The sequence below is a fragment of the Carya illinoinensis genome, chromosome 14 (assembly GCF_018687715.1).
Source record: "Carya illinoinensis cultivar Pawnee chromosome 14, C.illinoinensisPawnee_v1, whole genome shotgun sequence".
Taxonomy (NCBI): Eukaryota; Viridiplantae; Streptophyta; class Magnoliopsida; order Fagales; family Juglandaceae; genus Carya; species Carya illinoinensis.
This window is the reverse complement of record NC_056765.1, coordinates 16,648,203-16,655,975: the sequence shown is the minus strand read 5'-3', so window position 1 is coordinate 16,655,975 and position 7,773 is coordinate 16,648,203.

Here is a 7,773-nt window from a genome sequence, read left to right as displayed (position 1 = left end):
TTTCCATGAGTAAGACACTTGGATTTCACTAGTTGGTGAAGCGGTTCCCAAGCTCTTGATAGTTTCAGCTTAAGCAAGTCATTGTTGGTGGTTGGGTTGCATAGCAACTTCCACCAAACCATCCTAAGTTGAACTCCTTGTGGGCGTGAGATGGGCTTTAAGCCTTTTGGACATAGATGAGTGCACCAAATTTCCTTTGCTAATGACCACAGACCTCTTGTTACATTTTCCAAGCGGAGAGGCTTTAGTCTTTCCATGTTAGCAATACTTTTTCACCTAGCTTACCTTCTCCACATGGACACCCTACTAGGTTTCATAAGAGACTATTGTAAACAAAGGTTGATTGAATCAAGATCCAAATCAGCATTGATATTAGAGGATGGACTATTATTTATTGAGGTTTGTATCATGTAGAATCTAAATTAGACCATATAATAAATTTTATTTATTTAACTATATTTTAAAATAATATCAATATTGTTAATATACTACTATTTTCAAATTTTTTGTCTTAATAAGTGGTTCATTTTTAATCCAATTATTTTTATTTTTATTATTAATAAAAGGATGAAGATAGTGGGATAGTTTAAACTTCCTACCCTACGTTCTCCATTGCTCTTAGAAGAGTCTTCAAAGCATGCGCGTTATGCATAATCTATAACCGTTTTGCATTTTTATATATCTCTTAATGCAATTGATCTCTCATCACACCAAGCAACCTTGTCCAAGATTTGTAATCTCGATGATCACTGTAACCAAGTTGCCAGCACCCTCACAGCCTACCCTCAACGCCCTGTTGCACAGAACAACAACCTCTAAGCCACATAGCTAGCAGCTACCATGGATGTCCGCCCAACAAGCATGCATCCAACCAATGCAAGGGATGCCCAGCGTACAGTGAGTCCATTGCAACCATGAAGAAACATTCTCTGTGAACCACCCCTAATCGTCTCCTTCCCCGACCACACATAACGCTGATCACCATCTTCATGACAGCAACACCACATCCAAACCAAGAGCTTAGTTTTCAATACGAAAATAGAGCTCATGCCACCCTTAAAAACACCACCATGCACCATTGGTTCTTGCTGAAATTACCGTAGTTACTTCAATCATTTAGACCATTAACAACCGCGTACAACCAGATGGCTTTCAATGTATGCCACTATGAAGAGAGCAACACCACTCGTGATTCACCACAATAATCACAAACAATAACCTTCCTCCAACAGACCCTTTACGTAGCACCTCCCTCCCTGCTGGGACCCAGACAACTATAACCCAACTCCTCCCTACAACCACCAATCGACACCAACAAGTGGAACCAAGAAATCAATTTGATATCATTGCATTCCATGCCCATGTATATTGTTGTGTACCCATACATGATCATTGTTGAAGAAAAATTGTGCAGATATAGTAATCTGAAAAAATAAATGTGAGTTTGAGACATGTAGAACACTATCTTTATGGTGATAATTGCTCACACTTGAAAAAGTTTACTACCGAGTTACAAGCAATTCATCTCAAGGATACAATAAAGTCACCAATTGCAGATAGCAATTCTGAAATTTTTCTGTCAGTGTTTCTTTATAAAATTGTGTAAGTGGCTGGAAAATGAGATAATGAAATGAATAAACTCGTGGGTCTCATCCTCTATTTATATAGAATAAAGTGACACCATGTGAAAAATCACAACTATTAACTTGTGACTTTTCAACTGGTAGTTATAGTTGAAAGGTCATGTTGTTTTATTTAGGGACCAAAGAACATGCCCGGTCAAGTGGTTGGACACCTCCCTTACCCAAGGGAGGTTAGGGGTTTGAAAAACACCTATTCAACTTTTTAGTTGAATTAATTTTGAAGTATTGCACTCATCCAAAGGGCTCTTAACATGGGTTGAACTAGCCCATGCATGGTGTCTCTTTGGCCCAACTGGTTCAGCCACGTGAAAAATCACAACTATTAACTTGTGACTTTTCAACTGGTGGTTATAGTTGAAAGGTCATGTTGTTTCATTTATAAACCAAAGAACATGCTTGGTCAAGTGGTTGGACACCTCCCTTGCCCAAGGGAGGTTAGGGGTTTGAAAAATACCTATTCAACTTTTAAGTTGAATTAATTTTGAAGCATTGCACCCATCCAAGGGGCTCTTAACATGGGTCGAACTGGCCCATGCATGGTGCCTCTTCGACCCACCTGGTTCAGCCCATGCGTGGTGCCTATTTGGCCCAAGTATTGTGCCTCTTCTGGCTAGCCCATGCTCCCCTTGGGCTATTCCATACCCTTGTTAAAATTAAAGTATTAAAGTGTAGTCATGGTGGTTTGAATACATACCCTTTCATTTAAAACAACACACTCTTACCAATGAACCAATGTATCTCCTTAAAATAGTTGTTTAAGAAAATAAATAATAACCCACAATAAATTCACATATTTAATATCACAATTTATAATAAATGTAACAACCACAACCTTGCGCCATTGCAAACAGAATTGGAACACCACCCTTGCTCATTTACTTTGCTCTATGAACCACCATCAACCCATGGCATCAACCATTGTTGCATTTCTATTCATTTGACACCAACCACCATGCTCAAAAGCTGACGAGTCTCCACCATAGCTCAGCCAACCTCAGATCTGTCGCAAGGGGATTTCCTCATGTCCTTCTAAAGCTTATGACATCATGACCTCACCTTACACCAATAGTTGGAGCACCTTGTTGCTGCACCAAAAGATCACCATGCATGCCAGTTCGCATTAGGGATCCATGAAGCCAGAGAGCAACCACCACCTCGCGCCGCTTTGTAGCTTCTGTTGTCGTTGACCTTGTCTCATCCAGCTCTGTTGTGTCCTCCTCTCCCTCTAGGTAAGCTCTGCCACCGACACTCTTTCTCTCTCGTGTGTGATACAGTGATACTCTCAAGTCAAATTGAGTCTCTGTACACCTGTTACCCTAATGTGAAAAAGGGTCGATTCGCATGGGCCTTTGATTTAATTGGGTTTAATTAAGTCAGGTTGCATCTCTTGTTTGAATTATTTTAGTTGAGCTTATTTAAATTCACATGGGCTTTATTTACATGGTTGGCTCAATTTTATGATAGTCTATATAATCTTCGATCAAGACTCTAATATCAACTGTAACATCCCGCTCCCCACAGTTAAGAAGGACATTATTTATTTTTAGAAAATTATGGGAGCTGTAGTACTACTAGTAAACATTGACTAAAAAATATTTTCTTTTGCTCTGAAGGAAGTACCAGGAACAAAAATTCTATAAATAAAATTATTCTGTATTAAAATACTGAGATCATAAGAGATTGCACTGAAGCATTTATTAAAATTTCTCAAAATCTATGCCATAAAAATCATAACTTAAAATCTTTATACATGATCTAGGCCATCGTCATGTCTCCCTCGATTAAGTCTCGTTCAGTAGCTCTACTTTCATAAATATTTTGACTTAGGATGGTTTAAAAACTTAAAAAATAAACTAAAATGAGTCTATGACTCAGTAAGAAACACATCAGAATGTAAACATACTTAACATAGGGTCTTCACAAAATATTTCATACTGAGAATTAAAATTATGACTGATTATAGTGTTGCTTATACTATGCTTGATTGATTTACCTGAATTAATTGACTGATTTGATTAGTCTAACTAATATGATTGGCCAATACACTTATCCCTGTGTGCAAGGTTGTGCATTGGTCCCATGTCCCCTGACCGCAAGGGGAGCACTGATAATATTTTTGGCATACTATGGTGGACCATGCTTGAGTCCATGGCTTGCACATTCATCCTGAAACTACATTGGTACAATGCATCTGAATGGCAATTTCATTAAACTGATATGATCTTTTCTTTTTCTTTCTTCTTGTTTTTATTTTTTATTTTTATAGTGAAACATTGTTTCATTCATTTATAAAACAGACAATTACAACTTCTAACATAAAAAAATATAAGTCAAATTCTAACATTTTCTCGCTCTTCAACCTACAAATTTCTTTACTGCTGATAGGTTCTTATTCAAAACCTTTAGCCTAACCATCTAAAACAAAAAACTCTATCTTAGACCACTATCTAAGATAGCCCACAAAACTCTCCCTCCCATGGAGTGGAGTACAAACTCTATGGACCCTAAGTCTTAGAGAGAATGTTTTCTATTTTTTTATTGAACACTACTACTATGGACTACATAACTTCAAATACATTGAAAAAACTAAAAGAGCACAATAAAAATAATACAAATAAAAGGGACACATGGACTGAAAGGAACATGTAGGCCCAGCTCTTGGGTTTCATCTCTAAACTTCATGCCACCCCCCTTTCTTCTTTCTTTTCTATTTTTCTTTTTCTTTTTTCCTTATTCCTCCTGCTTCTCCCTCGTGACCTCTTCAGCACGAGCCAGCCAGCCTTCGCCGCCAAGCACAAGCCAGCCTGCCAATGCCACTGACCCTCAAGCACGAACACCAGTCAGCCAAAGCGCCACCATCCCTCGCCCGCACGAGCACCAGCTTATCGAAAATAGAGCCCACCTCTCCATGAGCGAGATCACTTGGTGCGTTCATAGCCACCACTGGCAAGCAGCTCACCCATTCGGTATACGAACTTTGCCACTTCCTCTCGCCCACATCTGCACCAGCCAAATCGTCCTCCACCTCCCAAAGCAATTGTGCCTCTCAGCCCCCTCCACATGCACGATTTATCACCGCCACCAAAACACAACAATCCACTCAGTCCATTCGACGTGCATTCATAGTGGATGGTTGCGGCTTAGGCTTGGAAAGTTACGGTTCACTACTACAAGCATCGATCTGCTCATCTCTATCATGGAGGGTTGTGGGTCGGACTTGGAACACCAGAAATTCCAGTTCAGTCCTTTATTTGACTGGAGAAAAAATACACAAAACAAAGAGCAAAACATAGACTTAAACAAGAGAAAAAGAAAATGAAGAGGTTGGAGGTTTGGGGGAGGGGGAGGGGGGAGTCCCTCCCCCTCAAACTAGTTTCGGTTTGGAGGAGTTTTTAGAGAGATGTTGGAGGTTATCTGATGAAGCGCTAAAATTGCATAATTAAGTTATTTAAGCGAACAAATTGTTTAATAAAAAAATGATTTAAGTACTTAATTATGCAATAGATCACATTACTTGAGTCAATTGACAAATTCTAGTATTTTGGTGTTTAAAAAGATTTATAATGCAATTGTTTCACATGAAAATAAATATTTCATTTTTATTCCTCTCATAACAGGGATAGTTTGGGCAATACACAACATTATTCAAGTGTGCACACATGCAGACCAATCGGAAAATAGATGCAGAAAAACACAATGCAGAAAACAACAACTTTTCACGGGAGTTTCGGTACAGTTCAAGTTCAAAATGGACAGCAGCACATGGGTTGACCAACTCTGAAATGTGTACGCATGCGGGACAAAAGAGGGAACAACATGGAGTTGATAGACGGAAATTCAACAGCTAATCTCACACTGGACATGCAACAATTATGCTTTTCCTTATGGACAGATGAGAGAGACAGCAGGATCATTTTTCTTTCCTTTCCGTTTGACTAAAGGTGGCTTGTTTTATTCATGATCTTACTTTTCGTTTAGGGGGTAGGCAGCAGCAGAATTTGAGGGGAGCTATTTTCTTTTTCGTTTGAGAGGAGAGTGGGTGAGTGTGTTTCATCCAAGTCGAAGGGGACCAGGAAGGAGGAATCGGTGAGGGCAGGTTACGTAAATGGGTGTGTTAGTCATGAGTAGAGAGGGAGAGTAATGAGTGGTTGAGATAGGAATTACGTGGGCCCTCATTAAAAAAGAAAAGAAGATGAGAGAATTGGCTGGAATGATGGTAGAGGAATCGGTGAGGTGAGCTGCCGAGATTGAAGGAGTGATTTAGTGAGGGTGAGAAGTGTGTGGGGTCGGTTTGGGTAGAGAATGAAGGTGCCGATTGGTGAAAGGAAAGAAAGGAGGGGCAGCCGAAAGTGAAAGAAAGAAAAGGTGTGTCACTGGAGTTGAGGAACTTACGGAAGAAAACAAAACAGAAAAGAAAAAAAAAATAGATTTTACGTTCAAGGGCAAGTGGAGTGTTCGGCTATTGCTTTTTCTGCTATAAATAGAGGTTGGTTGAAGAGAACCAAGGGAGGACATTGAGGGAGAAGTGGGGGAAGAGACACGGAAAGGAGAGAGGGAAGAGTTGAAAGAAATTGGTGGGTGTAGAGTGAAAGGAATAGAGTGGGGACTTGTGAGGGGAAGAAAGGGACATGTGAAGTGGTTGGAGTTGTATTCCTTTTCGATCATTCATGTTTTTCTTTTGGCATTGGGCTACAACTTAGTTTCAATTTCTGTTTTATGCATTTTAATAACGTTGTGAGCTTTATTCTTTCAATGTTGACTAGATTTTAAATTTTGTTGTTTCTAAATTGTTGCCTAGTATTTCTTGTATTTCATTTTAGTTTTCTAATGAATAATATTTATATGATTTCTATATTATTTGTGATAAATATGTTTGGCTAAATTTTCATACTAAGGTTAGAGGTGAAGTTTAATGATTTACATATTGTTTCCGAATCCATGTAAAATTTATTCTACGAGCTTGATCGATTGAAAGATTTTATTATTGGATAATTTGATTATCTATATACTCATCTTGATTCATTGTGATTTTCGAATACAGTGAATGCTTGAGGAATCCCTGTGGTATTCAAATAGATTTGTAAATGTTTTAATCATCAATCATTCACGCTCGATCATAAGCGTCTGTTTTTCTTGATTTTAAATGCTAAATCTTCCAATTAAACGGAATCATTATTCTAGTTTAATTGAAGTAAATCGATCGGAAACAATGTCATAAATTATTAAACGGATCCTCGAAACCTTAGTCTTTTTCCATTCAGTTTATCAATATTCATTTGATAGTACGTTTCTTTTAGTAATTTCGTTTTATTGTCTGAATTTATTTCTTTATCACAAAAGTCAATCCCTGTGGATACGATCCTGTAAGATACTACAACGCCTGTATACTTGCAGGTAAAACTGCACTAGATTTTTGATTCATTAATTTGAGTCAGAGTTTAGTCGCAGCATTATCTCTCTAGAGTTTTTTTTCCTGAAATTATTAAAAAATATTTTCTTTTACTCTGAAGGAAGCACCAGGAATAGAAATTCTATAAATAAAATCATTCTGTATTAAAATACTGAGATCATAAGAGATTGCACTGAAGCATTTTTTTTTTTTCAAAATATTAAGATTTCTCAAAATCTATGCCATAAAAATCATAACTTAAAATTTCTGTACATGATCTAGGCCACTGTCAGACTAAGTCCCATCCAACAACTCTACTTTCACAAAGATTTTGACCTAGGATGGTTTAAAAACTTAAAAAATAAACTAAAATGAGTTTATGACTCAGTAAGAAACTCTTCATAATTTCAACATACTTAATATAAGGTATTCATAAAATATTTCATATTGAGAATTAAAATTATGACTGATTATAGTGATGCTTATGCTATGCTTGATTGATTTACTAGAATTAATTGACTGATCTAATTTATTTAACTGATATGATTGGCCAATATACTTAACCCTGTATGCAAAGTTATGCACTAGTCCCATGTCCCTAGGTCGCAAAGGGAGCACTGATAGTATTTTGGTTATGGTGGACTACGCTTGAGTCCGTGACTTGCACATACATCCTAAAACCACATTGGTAAAATGTATCTGAATGACCATCTGATTGAACTTATCTGATATTATCTTGTA